This window comes from Myotis myotis, unplaced genomic scaffold (genome assembly GCF_014108235.1).
Source record: "Myotis myotis isolate mMyoMyo1 unplaced genomic scaffold, mMyoMyo1.p scaffold_m19_p_1, whole genome shotgun sequence".
Classification (NCBI taxonomy): domain Eukaryota; kingdom Metazoa; phylum Chordata; class Mammalia; order Chiroptera; family Vespertilionidae; genus Myotis; species Myotis myotis.
The window spans coordinates 144,747,800-144,768,172 of record NW_023416313.1 but is presented as its reverse complement, the minus strand read 5'-3'; the positions used below and the strand labels follow the sequence as shown (position 1 = coordinate 144,768,172).

The 20,373-nt window shown below is 35.4% G+C and overlaps 1 long non-coding RNA gene across 1 annotated transcript in view; it reads left to right on the top strand.

Moving 5' to 3' along the window:
• The first annotated feature begins 1,744 nt into the window (after window positions 1-1,744).
• Window positions 1,745-20,373, top strand: part of LOC118663564 — a 31,713-nt gene continuing 13,084 nt past the window's right edge. The window contains exons 1-2 of the long non-coding RNA XR_004970087.1: window positions 1,745-1,880; window positions 2,128-2,302. This is a non-coding gene — a long non-coding RNA (uncharacterized LOC118663564). The remainder of the gene's footprint in view (window positions 1,881-2,127; window positions 2,303-20,373) is intronic.

Sequence of the window (20,373 nt, the reverse complement as noted above, 5' to 3'; positions counted from 1 at the left end):
ACTGATTGAGGCAGCACGGTCACCAGAGCTTTAGTACTACTTCTTTTGTTAACTAATTGAGACTTGGAGTAGGTCATGTCATCTCTCTGCTTCTTGATTTCATATATCTCTATATATAAAAGGCTAAGTGTCCATCCTTCCGACTGGTAGCTATGACGCACACTGACCACCAGGGGCAGATGCTCAACACAGGAGCTGCCAGGACACACACTGGCCATTTAAAAATAAATGGCATCATGGACCTGGCACTGACAAATCAACACTTGGCTTCCCCCAAGTGGGACATAGGCCCCGCCACCACCCCGGAGTGACACCCCACCAAATTGCAGTTGACGCTGCCAAGACCCCATGGCAAAAGTGTGGCCCATGGCTCAGCCCACCCTGGAAACAGTTGCTGTGGGCACTGGGTAATGCCCTTACATAGCAACACCATGCTTCCTCTCCCTAGCGATTAGCCTCCTTGGAGTTTCTTCAGCCCAAGAACCCAACTTGCTTTATAGCCAGGTGCAAACATTTTATAGTTTAACCAAATGTTTGTGAAGCATTTTCACGTGCCTCATCTCATTTGATCCTCATAGAAGTCCTGGAGTAGGTAGATAGGAAACTCAGTAGAATCCTACTTTCTCTTCATTAGCCAGAAAATGGAGATTTAGAAAGTTTAGAAACTTGACCTGACTGAAAAGAAGTAAGAAATGGTAGACCTTGAAAATGACTTCAGGTTTTCTCACTGTGCAGAATATAGTCAAACACTGCTACAGTTAAATATTTTACCCTTTGCTCTCCTTGCATAGGGTAAATAATCTGCTTCATGTTGATATTTATTGCTGTGTTTCTGACAATTACCTGAAAGAGAAATTGCAGTGCTTCACTGTGCTGGGAAAAGTTTAGCTAAATCAGAAAGCAGGTCTAATTAAGCTAGTTTATTCTATATCTATAAAAGGCTAAGTTGACTCCTGTATGCACAATACATATAAAGCTCTTGCTGGCACCAGTCACACACGTGTGTTTTGATCTGTCATTGGCGATTGTGAATTTGGTTGACACTTCTATTATAAAGGGCAAATAGCGATATTAAAATATTTCTTCTAATTGATTTCCTTTCAATGTGCTTGAATCTGTGCACCGGGCCACTAGTATTTAATATAATACCCACTTTCTTTTTAAGTTTTACTTGATCTGTTTAGGAAGGTGAATATATACTTACTAGAGGCTCAATGCATGAAATTCATGCAAGGGGCTTGGCCCTCACAGCCCCTCCCAGCCTCAGCCGGCCCTCGCAGCCCCAGCTTCGTCTGGAAGGTCATCTGGAAGGTCGTTCGACTATTTGGCGAATTAACATATTAGCTCTTTATTATATAGGATTGTAGAAAATGCAAATAATGCCAAAAGGTATCAAAGGGAAAAAGAAAGAAAAAATTTCACACACACACACACACACACACACACACACACACACACATACTCTTACAAATATGTATACATAGATATACATATATTATAAATATATATATATATATATATATATATAGTTTTATTTTTCTTAAAATTATCTCCTAGTAATATGCTAATGGTTAGGGCATCTCTACTGTTAAGGATACTGAGTGTCTCATTTAAAGAGATCTGTTTTACTAATGAAACTTTTAGGGTTTTTTTTTGGGGGGGGGGCTATTACAAATGACACTGCTGTGAGTGTATCTTAACATCTTTATTATAATCTCTACTTAGAATGAACTCCTAGGAATAGGATTGTTGTGTCAAAGGATGTTTATATTTAACACTTAATTCATGCTGTCATGTTGTTCTCCACCAAGATGTCCATGTTTTGCACTACCACCAACTTTGCCTTAGATGCCTATATCCTCACACCCGTATCTACTAAGGTATTGACAATATTTTCACAATATTGTTACAATGGTTATGACAAATTATATCTTACCATTACTTACTATTATTTTTGTTTTAAGAGTACTTTTTGAAAGTATAAAATGATATATTTATGACACTTATTTTTAACTTCGCTGATAATGAGACTAAGGTTAGAGTGGTTGAGATAGAATTGTTTTTTTTATTCTTTGTAGATTGCTTTCAAAGGAATATATCTAGCAATTTCCTTTCTATCTTTTCCAGGGATTCAAAAATGCATTTACTTCCTTCTGTATGTGGCACACAAGTTCAAGATCTTTTCCAAATATATTTTCAATCACCTCATGGTGTCTTAGCACCACATGATTAAGTTGTACTTCTGTAGAGATAATGTCATACAATCTGCACCCTGATCTGTGGAAAAACCAGATATTGCTTGGTTAAGTATCTTTTTTGATTTGTGATCCTATAAAAGCATAAAATAAAATGTTCATTTCTGCTTTAACAATATCTAATTAGTGACATTTCCTTCACCAAAGTTTCTTTTTTATTGGCTCTAGTCAGACTGTTTTATAAGTCCTACAAAATGTCTCATCTTTTTTATTTCTTTTAAACTTCATTATCTTTTTGATGACACAGTAATTTTCTTTTCATTTTTTATCTCCTTTTAGCTGACATCTTCACTTTGTCTTTCTTTACTATGCAAGAGCTTATCCATTTGTTTTGCTAACTTTTAATGGAAAATTCAATTTCTATGAAGTATGTGCTATTATTTTTAGAAGTACTTAATTAAGTTCTCTAAAGGTTAGGTGAGCAGATTAAAGAAAAAATGTATAAATGTGGCAAGTCACCTTCCTCATGGGAATCCACCAGGGAGGATTTGGGGTGAATAGTGACAAATTATATTAAAGTGACATTCTGTTTTTCATTAATGTCTTTCCAAGAAAGGTTCAGGGAATTTGTTATATGCTCTTTAAATTTAAGATGCAGAAATATTCATGCATACTGAAGAAAGGCAGTATAGGTAACCGCACAACAAAAGAGAGGAGCAAAAAATTGAAAAAAGGGTAGTCAGAACAGCATATTGGTTTCACAAACAATAATTAAACATCCTTGTCAATAGTTTTTCAGAAATTTGAGACCAGTCAAAACATATTTGATCTGTATAATTTGTTACTCAGATTCACTAAGCACCTTGCTACGTGGAAAACACATTGGATTGGGAGCTAGGAAAAGATTGATGCCATCACTCATCTGTATTGTTTTTTCCAAATGTGAGGCTCTGTGACATCTTTTTCATTCTTTGGTCCTTCTGTTTCCTTCTAATTGGGCTTATACCATTTTGGTAAGAGAAGGCAGTCAGATCTGTTGGTTCCATTTGCAAATGTGATGATATATCTTCCAGAAAAACAGACTCCTTATTTGATTTTAAACCAAAAGAGAATAGAAAGGAGTGGAGGGATAGGTGCAGTATCCTTTGTTTATGTGGGCACTATTTAATATATTTTTGAAACCTATTATAATAAAGACCCTCACCTAACTAAATGATGTGGGAGGGAGGAAGCATGATGGAAAGCAAAGATAGTTTGAAACCAAATAGGGAAACGTTTACTGAGACCATCACCACCAATGACGAAATATGGGAGAAAAATTATAGCATGGTTTTGGGGATTTTGGATTCTAAAGTCAGAAAGACCTTGCTTTGACTATGGTTCTTCCACATACGATGGGAGTTTATCTGAGCCCCAACATCTTTGCCTGTGAAATGCTGATAATAATACAACTTATCTAATAGGGATATTGCGATATTACAATGAAATAGCACATCTAAATTGTTTAGTATGGTAACTAATACATAATCATACTACTAATAACAAACATTCATTCATTCATTGATCACTAGATGCCACTTACTCTTATAAGGGCTTTCCATGTATTAACTCAGTAAACAATGTGAACTCTTCTAATCCTTATACTTATTTTTAGGAAACTATATATATATATATATATATATATATTACTGACTTATAGTGGTTCCAAAACTTGTATCTTTTTATTCACATGAAACATAAAAATAGAGATATTGATATATATACACACACTATTTGTAAAAAATTGAAAACAAGATCTGAAGTTTCCTAAATAATATAGAGGTTATTATATATCAGTTCCTTAGTGTGTTCATTTTCATATTTAATATTTTTATAGTATTTAACGTATATACTCTGAAGTATACTTGAAGTAAGCATCTTTAAGTGTTGTTGTTATATGCCTACAATTTCTACTGTCTTATCAAATACAACTTCACTCTTAATGTCTTTTTGGTCATGGTCATATTTGAAAGTTTTATTGTCAAACCAAGACATAGAAGTAGTCTTGCCCTAACCGGTTGGGCTCAGTGGATAGAGCGTTAGCCTGCGGACTGAAAGGTCCCATGTTCTATTCCGGTCAAGGGCATGTACCTTGGTTGCAGTCACATCCCCAGTAGGAGGTGTGCAGGAGGCAGCTGATGTTTCTCTCTCATCGGTGTTTCTAACTCTCTATCCCTCTCCCTTCCTCTCTGTAAAAAAATCAATAAAATATATATTTTTAAAAAGTAGTCTTAAAAGTAACACATTAAAAATCTAATGTTTACACAGATACTTAACTGTGCTCATTGTTTTTTTTATATTATCTCCTTTAATCATACCATCTTTATGAAATAGGTATTATTGTTATTCATATTCATAAGAAAATAATCGAGGTTTAGTTATCACAGATAATTTGCTACAATATGAGATGGGCAAGTGCTGATGTCAGGATTAGAACGAATAATTGTTTAATTTAAAATATCATTTTATCACTACCAGTGCTCCTTTAATATTTCCATTGAAACATCCCCAGAGCAAAGAACACTGTACTCTGGTGTTCTAGGAGCATGTTCCAAAGATGTATAATCAAACAAATATTTTCTGACATATGTCTTTAAATCATGCAAATTTTGTATTCTTTCTGATATTTTTATGTTAATTTTAAATAAAACAATTATTTTCTTTATGTATTGTTATCATAAGGACTCGATTTATTCTTAAGCAGATACCTAATATCTGTTTAAAACTTGAGGATATACCTAGTACTGCTACCAGGCCCTTTAGATAAGACCAAACCGAAAAAGCTAGTTGATAGGGAGGACAATGAAATATTCCTAAGGCAGAAAGGAATCTTATGCTTATGTATAGGAAAACAATTCATGCAAACATGTGTATGCATATTTTAATTGCTGCCAGACAATCAGGACAGAATATTTTGTCTAATAGCTAAATGTTGTGTGTGAACTGACTTGAATGACTATGTGTGCTGGCCTCATGTCAAAGAAGCCTGGATATGGCAGTGCCATATAAAAAGAAATAGAGCAAATAGAAAGAAATTGAATATGTGTCATTATAATAGTTTTATTAAAAGGAGACAAATGTTAGAGCAACAAATATGGGAGATATTTCATTTGGATATTTTTAGTGAGCACTCACAGAATAGAGATGTGAATTGATTAGCACTTCTCCATAACAGAGTGAAAAACTTACCTTTCCTGCAGACTTGGGAAATTATTCAGAATATAAATATAACAATTCATTTATTGACTTTGCATCCTAGGAAATATCAAGAAGAATTGTCTGATGTGAATAGAGAATTTGGGCTTGCTAAAATCAATATTTATCTCTCAGGTCAATCAATTTATTGATATTCATCTCAATGAGAAGTCAGTATGTGTGTATCATCACTATGGACTAAATTTCAACATAGAAATGTTATCATCTTGAATTTAGTTTGCTTCCCTGAGAATACTACCCTCCCATCAATTTTATATGGTTTGTATTAGGTCTAAAAGAGAAAACTTTAAAATCTATTAAATATTTTATGCTTTTCGTTTCTCATACCATTTAACAAAAGGAAAAAATGTAGCGTATAAATTGTTTAAAATTATAATGTCCAAAGTAAACTCCTACCAACTTAATTTCTCATAGTGAAATTTTTATAGGGTACATAGAAATTATTTAAAGCTATGAATTATAATGATTTTCCAAAGAAATGATGTCATGACTTTAAAATCAATACGACACAAAGTGTGTCAAATAGAGATAAAAACGCCTAAGATACTTCTTTTATGGCAATCATCAACTGATAATTTCAATGTAGAAAAATACATATTACATATATAGATAGAGAATTCAAGCTAATGTTACAAATTAATGAAAAGGAGATTTGCAGTGCATCTACTTCAAATATTTGTTGTTTGAACTAAACATTTTTATTTTGAAGCTAATGTCTGCCTTCATTAGAGAAACTGGTGCCTGTCTTTAAATATATTTGATTTATTTCCCAAAATTTAGTTAAATTGAATATATTTATCTTTTTATAGCAGAAAACCAAGTATATTGAATATTTTTAAATACTCTTCTTGTAACTAATATGTGTCTTGCTTAAACTACCCATGATAATAATACATAAGTGACATAATTATACCTAACTCATTAATTATCTATTTATATTTTTTATTTGTTATGGATAGTAGCCCCAGTTCAATTGTTAGCTGTAACATACCCACCAAAATTGTACTGTTATTCTCTTTCCTGTGGAAAGATGTTAGCTGCCAGAAAGTTTTTAAAAAAGGTTTATAAATGCAAATTCACTCCCAAGAGATCTTACATACTTGATATGTCAGCAATCATGAATGTCAAGGACTTTAGGGGAGGCCAATAAATTTGGCCTTTTCTTATATATTTCTAGTCATGTGGTAGTGAAAACATCCACCAAGTACACTCAGGTTTTAAAGTTTCTCTTGTTTTCCTGCTCTATTCTGTGAGGCAGAACTGTGGGTATTGCCCTACTTCTTCCTATGCCTGCATTTTGGCAATCTGAATAAGTAAAAAGTGGGAAGAGATCAACCAAATAACTTGTATGCATGTATGCATAACCCATAAACACAGACAATGAGGTGGTGAAGGCCTGGGGCAAGAGAGGGGGAGAGGGCGGGGCTAAAAAAGGTCAATAGGGGAAAAAGGGGACATGTGTAATACTTTCAACAATGAATATTTAATTTTAAATAAAAAAAATAAATTAAAACAAATGAAAGCAACCCTCTTGACTTAACTATCAGACTCCTATCTCTCTTTTTATTTTATTGATTTTGACTAGTTTCCCCAAACTTGCTTTCTACTTGCTTTTTATTGTTTCTACTAGAGGCCCAGCACATGAAATTTGTGTGTGGGTATGGTCCCTAGGCCTGGCCTGCAATAAGGGCCATCTTCCCCAGCTGCCCGCAGCTGGCCCCTGCCACCACCCACCCCTGGTTCCCCATTTGCCATCGGGTGATTGGTGCCTGATGGCCAGGGGAAGGGACCAAGAGGTGGTCAGTGCACCTCATAGTGACTGTTCCAGCAGTTGTTCTGGTCGTTCTGCTGTTAGGGTCAATTTACATATTACCCTTTTATTATATAGGATTTCACCTCAAATTTTTGAAACCTATATATCACTGTAGTCTTCCAACTCCTCTCTTTGAATATTTTAGCTTTGATGTTTTCATCAGTCTTATAGCCTAATTATAATTAACCTTCCCATATTATATCCTCAGGAAGAGCTAAGAACCTTTTCCTGACACTTCAGACATTACAGCAATATCTACATGACAGACATTATACAAATTAACTATAATTTAGTTGTCCTTTTGATTCTCACATAAAGTGTTTTTCCTTCAGGTTATAGACTTGGCTAATTTAGCTTGAGATTATTGTATCTTTCACATAAACTAGTTTTATGAAATTTAGTTAAAACATGTAACACTTATTTAAAGGTCTGTTTTAATTTTTTTATTGACCCTTTTAATAGAATTGACTTTTTAGTTGATTAAATTTTTGTCGTATAGAAACAATTTTAGACTTCAAGCAAAGATTTTTCTGTTTTTCAATACAGAAATTCTGATAAATACAAGGTAGGGAAAAAGTAGGTTTACAGTCGTGATTATGCAAATGAGTTTATTCTTATATTATTATTTATTAATTATTGTATTATTTTTAATATGAATAACTGTAAACCTACTTTTGCCTCATCCTGTATATAATGTGTGGTAAAGCACTTAAAATATGAACTGATTGAATTGACCTGGAACAAATACATTTTGGATGAACAATTTTTGGAAAATTAAGTAATATTTATACTTTCAAAATTTTATATCTCCACTTAACTGATGGTTCTTTAGAGTCCTTCCCCTACCTCCACACTGGACTAATTATTTGTATCATTTGATTTTTTTGATTCCTGCTATTTTCCTTCAATGAAATGATTACATTTGTTATCATACACTTATTTATATTTGTATTTGTTCAACATTTGCCTTCTGAGCTAGATTGTTAGCTCACAGAACTCAGGAATCATGTCTATTTTGTTCATCAGTACAAATCTAAGGTGTAGTAGAGTCTTTGCCACATAGTGTTCAGTGAACGTTTGTTGAATGAATTAATAATTTTAGTGAAGTAGGAGAAAGAAGAGAGATGACGAGAAGGAAAAGGAGGAAGAGAAAGAGGAGAAATAGGAGGATAAGGGGGAGGAGAGCTGGAGGAGGAGGAGGAAAATGGCAACTTATTTTTATGGGTTCTTGTTATGCTTTACTATTCCATCCTCACAACAAACCTATAGATTCGTCTCATTGAAGAAAAAGACACAGAAAAGTTAAGCAATATGCTTGTGCTTATAGTCACACCAAGGTGACAGTTGGATTTTGAATCCAAGCTATATGACCCCAGCCTAGCCATTTATACCCTATTCTGAATAAGATGACTGTGGCATTTTCCTTAGCCTCTCATTTCACTGATGCCATCTTTTTTCTAAGACAGTTGGTGCTTATAAAAGCAGGTTTTTATAAAAGTAGTGGTATGATGTTGTGCAGTTCACTGAGCCATGTGTAGCAACTGGATTTTCAGGCACTAAATACATTCACTTTATTCACTTAATGGAAAGGTGTATGCTGAGGAAATTTAATCACAGTGACAGTAGTTGTTTTTCTTGGGGTCCATTTATCTTCTGAGTCTATGAGTTATACACTTACCTGCCCAGGTATTTCAGATGACATTCCACCCAGAACTTTCTGAGGTTTTAAAGTTGTTGTGTGAACCACTGATAGGACATACAATTATTAAATCTATGTATTGCTTTAAGCCATAGAGGGGGTTCTGTAATTTGCTAATAAAGAAACAGGCCAACTTACTACCCTTAACTTCCTTCCCTTCCATGAAAGTGATTTGTTTTTCGACTTCCAAATTATCTTTTATTTAAAGTGAAAGTGTTCCTCCTTTCCAAGCCTAGTCCCTTTATCCTTGTTGAATTCATTCCTATTATTGATTGAATTCATTATTATTCTCAGATCTATAATTCTTGTCCCATAATATATCGCTCAATTTAAAAAAATATTTTTATTGAATTCAGAGAGGAAGGGATAAAGAGATCGAAACATCAGTGATGAAAGAAAATCATTGATCAGCTGCCTCCTACATGCTCTGCACTGGGGATCAAGTCCACAAGCAGGCATGTACCCTGACTAGGAATCAAACCCTGACCTCCTGGTTCATAGGCCCATGCTCAACCACTGAGCCATGCTGGCTGGTCTAACACTCAATTTATATCTGATGTCTTTATTTTCACTACAGTTTCTTCAGTCAACATACACTATGAAATTCCCATATTTCAAATATAAACAAATATGCTTTCCCGGGCCCTATTTCTCTGACAAAATGTCACCTATTTTTTCTTAACTTTATTAAATTTGTTTGAAAGACTATTTTAATTTGCTGTTACCTATCTTTACCACCCATTAAAATGTTATTTTTTATTGCTTCTGTCTTTCACACTGAACCTGCTGTTTCAGAGGGCATTCGTATTATATTGCTTGTCATTTCTAGTCATTTTTCTTAGTCCTCAACTTCCCCAATATTTCTGCTATATTTAAACACTATCAGCCACTCTTAACTTTTAGCTTTCTGCTCCATTGATTCCCTGATATTGTTCTTTACTTAGTTTTATCATATTTCTTATATTTCAATCAAAAAATATTATAATTTTTATCTTTTATTTTAAGGTGGGTTCCTTTTCAGTTTATAATCTTTCTTCTCTTTCCTTGTCTATATCACTATTTCTGCTTCCTTTTATAAACCCTATAATGTTATTTTTTCCTATGTTTCTGGTCCGAGTCTTTTTATTCCCTAACACTTTTCCCTCCTGGAAGATATCCTGCCCTGGCTTCTGGGTAATAACTAGTAACTTTGATTGTGTTTTTTTTCTTTCTGAAATTCTAACCTAATTCCCAAGGATTTGCATGATGTCTTAAAGCCAAATTACACTCAATCCAGGAGAGCGGGTATGTCCCCTTCCCAGTCATACATAAAAGGAGCCTTGGTTTTCTTTGTGCCTTGCACCTCCCTCACCACTGCCACTGATAAATTACTATGTTCTGTTTGTTCTACCTGCACAGTGCTGCTTCATAAGCTTATCATTTATTTTCATGGTTCCTCTCCTACTCCAGGCAGTGATGTCATTTCACACCCACAGTATTCCAGTAGCTATCCAGTTGATATCTCTGGACATATATTTTTTAATACACTATCCCACTTTTTAAGTGCATTCCTTCTTAAACTTCCTAAGATATAGGTCAAAGGGCATATCATGTTTTAAATAAGAAATTTAGGTGTTTTCCCATGGCCTATAGAATATAGTCAGATTTCCTAAAATGGCCTCACAGACTGCTACAACTGAGTTCATTCTGCTTATTCAGGCCATCTGCAATGCATTCCTTCATTAAACTTAGCCTTTAGCCATGTTTCTAAATAAAGCATGTACTTCTGTGCCCACATACTTTTGGTCCTATTGGACTTGGAATATATTTTCCCTACTTTCTTCCCAGTCACTGAAAACCCATCCTCAAAGCGTTAGGTTAATTAATTCCACCTTGTATTATGATTGGTTATCTATTTCCATTTCTATTTTATAAACACTTCTAAAGCAGAAATATCTTTTTAAAATTGTATCCTTCACTCCACCTCCCACCCTATACACAAAACACAAACTCTTTCTTTCTCTCTTGTTGGTACATAGACAGTGTTCATTAAAAATGTTTGCAATGTTGCTATGAAGTTATGAGAATTTGTGAAAGTCTGGTTGGCACCTTAATGTCTAACTTTTTTATTTGGGAATTATTATACTAGTACATAGTACAGAGTATAGTTTGGCAAAAAAAAAAAAAAAAAAAGGGGCAGGATTCATCATTTAAAAAGGCTCTATTCATCAACTTTCCTTCCAAGAGCCTCTTTAAAGTGCTTGATATTCACATATAAACTGGCCTTCACTGCTCATGGCTTTTCATCTAGGCCAGTGATGGTGAACCTTTTGAGCTCAGCGTGTCAGCATTTTGAAAAACTCTAACTTAACTCTGGTGCCATGTCACATATAGAAATTTTTTGATATTTGCAACCATAGTAAAACAAAGAGTTATATTTTTGATATTTATTTTATATATTTAAATGCCATTTAACAAAGAAAAATCAAACAAAAAAATGAGTTCGCGTGTCACCTCTGACACGCGTGTCATAGGTTCGCCATCGCTGAAGTGTTTCTCAACCTTGGCTGCACATTAGAATCACCTGGGAATCTTTTTAAAATCCTGATTTCTGGGCCTCATCCTCCGGAAATTGTTTCTTTGTTACTAATGTTGTTGCCCCACCCCATAACAAAGAAACAGAATTTCCGGAGGATGAGGCCCAGAAATCAGGATTTTAAAAAGATTCCCAGGTGATTCTAATGTGCAGCCAAGGTTGAGAACCACTGCTTCACCAAGACCATTTCTTTCAGAATATATATCCTGCAGCTGATAATTCTTGACAAACTACATCAATTACTGAAACTTGGCTAGTGTTTGCCATTGCTGTTTATTCTTTGCTAGTGAGTAGTGAAAGTAATGGAAAGTAGGTATTGGGAAGGGCAACAATGGAAAGATTATTGAACAGAATATTTATCAAATGTCAGAAAAGCTTTTGTAAATATAAAGCTAAAAATGAATAAAACTCAAACTTACTTATAAATCCAATACAGCTATTATTAATAAAAACTCATATGTATAATCTCAAAATATGTTTATCCAAAAAGCCTTTGAAGCTTTTAACTTTAAAATTTTTATTTAAAACAATAAGTAAAAAAAATTGACAATATAGATGAATGAAAAACTGGGGAATATTTTTAATTATCAGAAAGTAACACTTTACTATATATCTTCACAGATGTATTTTTAAACAATAATGTGAGCTTACTCTGAGTTTGCTCTTTTAATATTTTTAACATCTTCCTACACCATTAAATGCAATATTATTTTTAATCATGTTTTCTAATGACAGTGATTTACTCTAGTTTATTTAGTAAATCCATGAGTGGTCAGTATCTAAAATTGCTCTCATGTAAATTGTAAAAATGTAGACTTAAAATTTAGTGGAGTATGTCTAGGAGGATAAGAGCAGCAGGGAGAGGAAGAGGACTTGAGGGGGCTCTCTAAATCCTGGGTACTCCCAGGGCATATTTCTAGCTCCAATATCCCTGACTCATGTTCAAACCAAAAAAAAATATATATATATATGTAATATAAATATATTTAGCCTGAACATTCAGCTGATTTAAAGTCCTTTGATGACTCAAATCACAGTTCCAGACATCAGAAATAAAATCTCAACTGGCGCCTGTTAAATGTTAAATAACTCTATTTTATTATTAATACCAATACTATTTTATTCATTACACATACCAAAGAGATCAGAGTTCATTCATTATTTTATTCATTAAACACAGCTATGACAGCCTGGCTGTGTCTCTAGAATGGGGGGAAAAGAGAAAAATGAATATCATAATTTTTAGTGTGTGAAGTAGGAAATGGGAGCAATTTGGGTGGTCAAGTGACTCAATCCAAGAAACTCTTTATAGTCTCTCTTTCAGTGCCCAACTGTTTTAGCTGGGCCTGCTGCTTAACTAATCAGGCTGTTCTACTTCCTGTACCCCAAACTGCCTTATGTATCCTGCCACCAAACGTTTGGTCTTGTTCTTCCTCTGTAGGAAAAGGAAAACTACATGCTGGCAATGAAGACTAAATTCCATGTTACATTTCCCTTTGTTACCTTACTGAGAGTTTTCCAAACTACATTTCATTTCAAGGTTTACTCTTTACATAGACTAGGTAATTTACAGGGGAACTAAAACAGCTTCCATGCTTTAAAAAAATCTAACAACCCTTGGAAATCCTTATTTAAATAATTTTGATAGGTTTCACTGTAGTAGAATTTCAGTACATTAATATGAGAGTAACATGGGGGCTCCTTAGGCTAGACATGGTCCCCTGTTTTAGACAGTTCTGGAACTTTATACTACTCATTTGTAGAATTACTAGAGGCCTGGTGCACAACATTTGTGCACTTGGGGGCGGGGGCCCCTCAACCGGACCTGCACCATTTAGCAGTCCGAGAGCCCTTGGGGAATGTCCGACTGAAAGCTTAGGCCCGCTCTCCATAGCATTGCTGGGGAGGCAGGAGAGGCTCCCGCCACCACTGCTGCGCTTGCCAGCCATCAGCCCAGCTTCTGGCTGAGCAGCACTCGTCCTGTGGGGGTGCACTGGCCACCAGGGGGCAGCTCCTGTGTTGAGAGTCTATCCCTGGTGGTCAGTGTGCACCATAGTGACCGGTCATTCCGCTGTTTGGTCGATTTGCATATTACCCATTTATTATATAGGATTCCAATTATAATTTAAATAGATATTTGTTGAATAACTAAATGTATAGATTGTAAACTACTTGAAGGCAAGGATCATGTTCATCTTACTCACTTCTATATTCCAGATTGAGACATAGTTTATGGCTCAAAGTAGGAAATACAAAGTATAGGTTCAATGAATAAATAACAGAATTGATCTTCAAGAGCAGGATAGAATATGTAGTATTTCCCAGGTATATCTGGTCAAGGGACCAGATATATCTTTTGTGGAATATCTATTAATATTTTATCCTATTTATTTTTCTAGTTGGGTCTCCTACAGGTACTTCAAGTACATAAAGTCCAAATTAAGGATATTATCTTGTGTATAGTATTGAGTTGTCCTCTTTTGTTCCCTGTGTCAACAATGTTGTCACCATTGTTTCAGGTACCCAAATCAAAATGGGATTATTGTTAACTTTTCTCACTCTCATTCACATTCCATCAGAGCCCAACCCTTTTTGCTTCTATCTCTCTTTATTTGCTTTTCTCAACTCTATTTTCAAGACACTAGTCGAATGAAAAAAAACAAAAAACCCTTCACAGTAGTCTCAAAAGTGGTTTTTCTTGCTGCCTCACAATCACTGATCACATCCTAACAATCTGAGTTTTGGTCATATTAATCTCTTAAAGTATTTCTGTGACTTTAAAAAAAAATTGTATAGATTTTTGTTTACCTCTTGATTTTGCCATTGTATTTCCTAAGTCACTCTACACTCTAGTTATATGGAATGTTTTGCTTCCCCAAAGCCAGCATGTTCTTTTTAGCCTCTAATTTTAGGGTCATCATATTGGGCTTACTAGCTGTGCACTGCCTCATGCCGAGACTATGACGTGAAGCCCCCTAGAGTTGTGCACATGATTCCTCTACCTGAACACTAACTTTTCATTTTCTATCACAGAACACTTCCTGACCCTTCGCCTTGTTTCTATTCTTCTGTTTCTGAGTGGCTTTCCTGTCTTCTGAGGTGTCTATCATTGGGTGTGTTATAGCCAATTATCTTCTTCCAGTCAGTGGTTGCCTTTTCATCTTGTTGATGGTTTCCATTGCTGTGCAAAAACTTTTTAGTCTTATGTAGTCCCATTTGTTTATTTTTTTCTTTTTTTTCCCCTGCCCAAGAAGATATATCCAAAGAAATATTATCAAGAGCAGTGTCAAAGAGTTTAAAACCTGAGCTTTCTTCTAGGAGTTTTCTGGTTCTGGATCTTACATTTAAGTCTCTATTTTGAGTTTATTTTTGTAAATGGTCTAAGAAAGTGGTTTAGTTTCATTTTTTACATGTATCTGTCCAGGTTCCCCAACACCATTTATTAAAGAGATTGTCTTTACCCATTGTATGTTCTTGCCTTCTTTGTCATAGATTAATTGACCATATAGTCATAGGTTTATTTCTGGGCTCTCTATTCAGTTCCATTTATCCATGTTTATGTTTTTATGACAGTACCATGATCTTTTGATTATCATGGCCTTGCAATAATAGTTTGATATTAGGCAGTGTGATACTTCCAACTTTTTTCTTTCTCAAGGTTGCTGTGGCTATTCAGGGTCTTTCATGGTTCCATATAAATTTTAGGACTATTTTTTCTACTTTTGTGAAAAATGCCATTGGTATTTTCATAGGGATTGTATCAGATCTATAAACTGAAAGCCAATCTTTCTCTTTCTCTCCCTTCTTCCCTCTCCCCTCCCTCTATTTCTCCATTTCTATAGCTAGAAAGATATAGATAGAAATAGATAGATATAGATATAGATATAGATATAGATATAGATATAGACCTATAGACCTATAGACCTATAGACCTAGACCTACAGACCTATAGACCTACAGACCTAGACCTACAGACCTATAGACCTAGACCTACAGACCTATAGACCTAGACCTAGACCTTGACCTAGACCTAGACCTGGACCTAGACCTAGACCTAGACCTAGACCTAGACCTCCTATTGGTTGTTTATCTGGGGAACCCAGACTATATAAGATTCCTGTTTTGTCACCATCTTGTTTACACTCTTTAGGAGCCACTACAATTTATTAGTGTTCCACTTAATAGATTGTTCCCAAGTAGACACTGTGCTCTGAATATGTTCTTATCAGTGTAAGGTACAGGAATATTGTTGACTTACTTGCTTAATACTGTCTTTGTATAAAAGCAATAAAAGTGTACACTATATTTTTTGGCTCATATTAAATCTCTCATTAATTAAAAATGTTTAATTTCAGCACCTGTTTTGTTCTAGGAATTGTGTTAGGATCTGTGAATATGAAACTGCAAGGTATAGTCTCATTCCCCAAAGAACCTGGATATTTCTTTCCTGTTTATGGCCTCTATCATCCTGTGAGGTTGACATTAAATTGGAGAACTAGACTTTCTATTTATCTTCTGGAATTCCTTTTTACCCAATTTGATCCATTGTTCCAACCCTTATAATTGGAAAAAAAACACAACTATTGATTTTTCCATCATGTTTCTGTCATTCAATATTTGGCTATTTCTACAAATTGATGCATATTTTTTTATGTCTATATCATTTTTTTAACTTAAAATTGTGAATAAGGCTTACAACAGGTTAAAAAATGAGCCATATAATCATCATGGTTTGAGAATAATTGTTCAACTAGCAGATATCCACATAATTTACTAACATCCTCTCCACATCTATCTTGTCCAAAAAGACATCAACAGAACACACCATTAAATGCCTCATTGACATGCAGATTCATTATGTCTCTATAATTTAATTAATTTGGTATAATTTATTCTCAGTGAACTTAAAGTGGCTCTTGGTGATTGCCACATCCTTTTCTAGGTGTTCATGAGCCATCTGCCTAATTATGTGTCTTGGAATTTTGCTAGGAATTGATGGAACGCTTTATGATGTGTAATTTCAGTATGTACATTTTAATTTTACATGAAAATAAAATATTGACCTCAGCATTATTTTAAGCCTTCTTTCCAGTCACATGCTCTTCCAATAGTGCTTACATTGGTGCTGTAATTACATGGAGAATAAGGGTTTTCTTGTGATACCCAAGGGCAGGGAAACTGTTGTATTTCAGAAATGAACCACATATTAGTTCCTTTGAAGGGAACCCAGTAAGTTCTCTCCATCTGTTATTTCTATTTCCCACTTTACATCACCTTTTTGTCTTCTCCTTCTCCTTATTTATTTATTTATTTATTTATTTATGCCTTTGGTTTTTTTTATTAAACATTTTAATGTTGGCATAATTACAGGTGTCCTCCTTCCTTTTGCAGAGAATATTTCTGTGTTTCCCATTTCAAATGTAGATACCTAACAATAACTCTCAAATTTGTAAAAATTGCCTATTTTATGTTGAAACCTCTTATTTCATATTCCATACAGAAAGGGTTTTTTGTTTCATGTGGTTAAGTTTTCTATGTCTGGAGAATCTGTTGTCAGGAGATGGAGTTATATGAACATGAAAACTCTGTAAAATCATGTGGATAGTAGGAGGTAGGCTGAAGTTTCCAGAACTAGAGGTGATGTACAGCCCGGTAGGTATCCATTATACATGGTGTCTCATTTAGGTATCTAGAGATGAGAAACCAAAGGTAGCTTGGGCACTTAAAGCCTAGAATTGGAAAGCCAGTAGGCTGCTCCCTGTCTTTTTGGGATATCTGGCTTTTATACTTTCTCTATATGCATGCCTTATCATCATGCTGCTCTCAGTATACTTGCACTCTTTGGCTACTTATGGCCTTCTTTCCTCCATGATATCAGTGTACAAAATGGCTTGTAATATATGCCATAATAATGCCATAATGCTGATCCTGGCCTGACTTAAAATGACTTTTTAGTTCTACTACTTCCCTTTATCTGACTGGTTTTTATTACTGCATTTCTTAGTTTAGATTCTAAAGAGAGAATCTTCTTAGTTACTAGTTGCCAGTGGATGTGTTGGGATATTTTTGTTAGATGTCTACTGCTGAGAAGGAGACAAAGACAGGGCAAACTTATTGAAGTTTTAAAAAATATAGAATAGCCCAGCCAGTGTGGCTCAGTGGTTGAGCATCAACCTATGAATCAGGAGTTCACAGTTTGATTCCTGGTCAGGGCACATGCCCGGGTTGCAGGCTCAATCCCCAGTGTAGGGCATGTAGGAGGCAGCCAATCAATTATTCCCTCTCATCACTGATGTTTCTGATTCTCTCTTCCTCTCCCTTCCTCTGAAATTAATAAAAATATATTTTTTAAAAATATAGAATATATTTTATCCATGAACACTTAAATTTACCACTTATTATAGGTATAGCCATCTTTTATTTACATTTGATTTATCCTTACTACTATAAAGGTATGATTTCATCATAGAGCATATGAGCATTAACTAATTATGCTTATTTTCTACTAGAAGCCCGGTGCACAAAATTCATGCATGGCTGGGGTCCCTCTGCCTGGCTGGCGATCGGGGCCGATCAGGGCCATCGTGCCCATTCCTGATCAGGGCCAATTGGGACTGGTGGCCAGGGAGGGACTGCAAGAGGGACCGTGGGAGGGCTCTACAGTGTGTCTGGCCCGTCTTGCCCAGTCCTGATGGGCTGGATGTTAGCAGCAAGTTAACGTACCGGTCGGAGCATCTGCCCCCTGGTGGTCAAAGCACATCATAGTGACCGGTCGGTCAACCACTCGGTTGGACACTTAGCATCTTAGGCTTTCATATATAGAGATTTTTGGATAATATGAAATGATCAGTGCCACGTACTTAAATTAACAATTTCTCTTTTTTTTGAAAACTGCTTTTGTGGAATATAATGAACAACATAAACTGATGAAAAAAATAGATCCAGAGACAGAAAAGCATCAAACAGACCGTCAAACCTCAGAGGGAAGGAAGGCGGAGGGGCGAGGGGTGGCAGTGTTAAGAGATCAACCAAAGGACTTGTATGCATGCATATAGCATAACCAATAAACACAGGCCCTAGGAGAGTGAGGGCATGTACTGGGGGGTGTGAGTAGCCGGGGAGAGGTCAATGGGGGAAAAAGGAGACATATGTAATACTTTAACCAATAAAGAATAAAAAAGAAAAAAAGAAAACTGCTTTGCACATGGCTGGTCATATTTATTTTATTGTCTTAGTAACTCTATACTGGATTCTATATTTCTGGATTCTCCTTATTCTCCTTGAGACTCAGTTTCCTCATCAATATGACGGAATTAGAAACACCTTTATGTTAACAACTAAGCATCTTGTTTCCACATAAAAGATGTTCAAAATATAATTATTGCCAAAACCGGTTTGGCTTAGTGGATAGAGCGTCAGCCTGCGGACTGAAGGGTCCTGGGTTCGATTCCGGTCAAGGGCATGTACCTGGTTTGCTGGCACATCCCCAGTGGGAGATGTGCAGGAAGCGGCTGATCGATGTTTCTCTCTCATCGATGTTTCTAACTCTCTATCTCTCTCCCTTCCTCTCTGTAAAAAATCAATAAAATATATTTAAAAAAAATATATATATATATAATTATTTTCCCTTCCCTCTGTTATAGTACATGCTGTAAAGTGTATGTCATGATGTTAGTTTCCTTTATGTCTTTCCCCTTTATTCCTACCTTGAAGTAGCCATTTGTAATTTTCTTATCAGAATTTGCTTTTCAAGGCCTCCAGTCCTTTTAAAAGACCAAGGTTGTAAAGTTACTCAAAGTTCCTTACTAAAACTTTGGAAATTTGTTTTTCTAAAGTACAAGATATCTGTCAGACTGTGCGGAGCGTTTTCTTTCTTGGCTATTTCAAGCACTAAGATGACAAGTTTACATTCTCCCAAGGTTCCTGTCACTTGAATTTCATGATCCAGTTCTTTCTTTTGGTCAAAGTTAAGTCCAGAGAAATAGTCCCTCATTGCTTCATCAACTAGCTGAGAGATGAAATTTTTAGCGAACTGAAACTTCTAGCAGATGTCTGGTTCATTGACATCTCAGCTATAGCCTGCCTATCTCTAATTCATTCTCACATCAAAATTATGCCTCTTAATTCTTTAATATTCAGAATGGTGTATAGTGCACTGTTTCTTAAACAGTGGTCAGAGAATACAGTTTTGGGCCCATGAGCATCTGTAGAAAATTTAAAATTTTTTGTGTTTTATTTTTATAATTATCTAAAAGTTAATATACTCACATGTGAATGTCCCACATCCCATGTGGTTCAGGGTTCGGGATCTGGAGAAGGGGCCACACACAACTGAAAGAGACAAGACAAGAAATAATTTAGAAATATTGAGGGCCAGGTGGGCAAGCCCAATGCAAGAGAAAGGACTTCCACTGGTGCCCAGGCCTTGCCAACCTTTTCAATTTTGGATACACATTTAGCTCTTAGGCAGGTAATTGTGGTAATAGACAGACTATCTTAAAAGTCAGTAAATATAGAAAGATTTACTCTGAGACTATTTGGTCAGGAAATAGCTTGAGCCCCTATTGTCTGGACTAAACAATCCGTGCATAGCTCTGGCCCTTGCCAAGGGCTCAGGGTTCACCAGCATTCCGGGATCCTTGTTTACACTTCTCTGATAGTGAAGAAAATGGGTGGCTTCCTGCACTCACATTCTGGGTTATGATTTTAGTTCCTGTGTTTGCATACATATTTATGATTTAATAAATATCACGTGATCACTTAAAGTAGCACTATTTAATATTACTGTGATGGTAAGATAAATAGGGCTGCCATTAAGATAGTATGTCTTAATGAC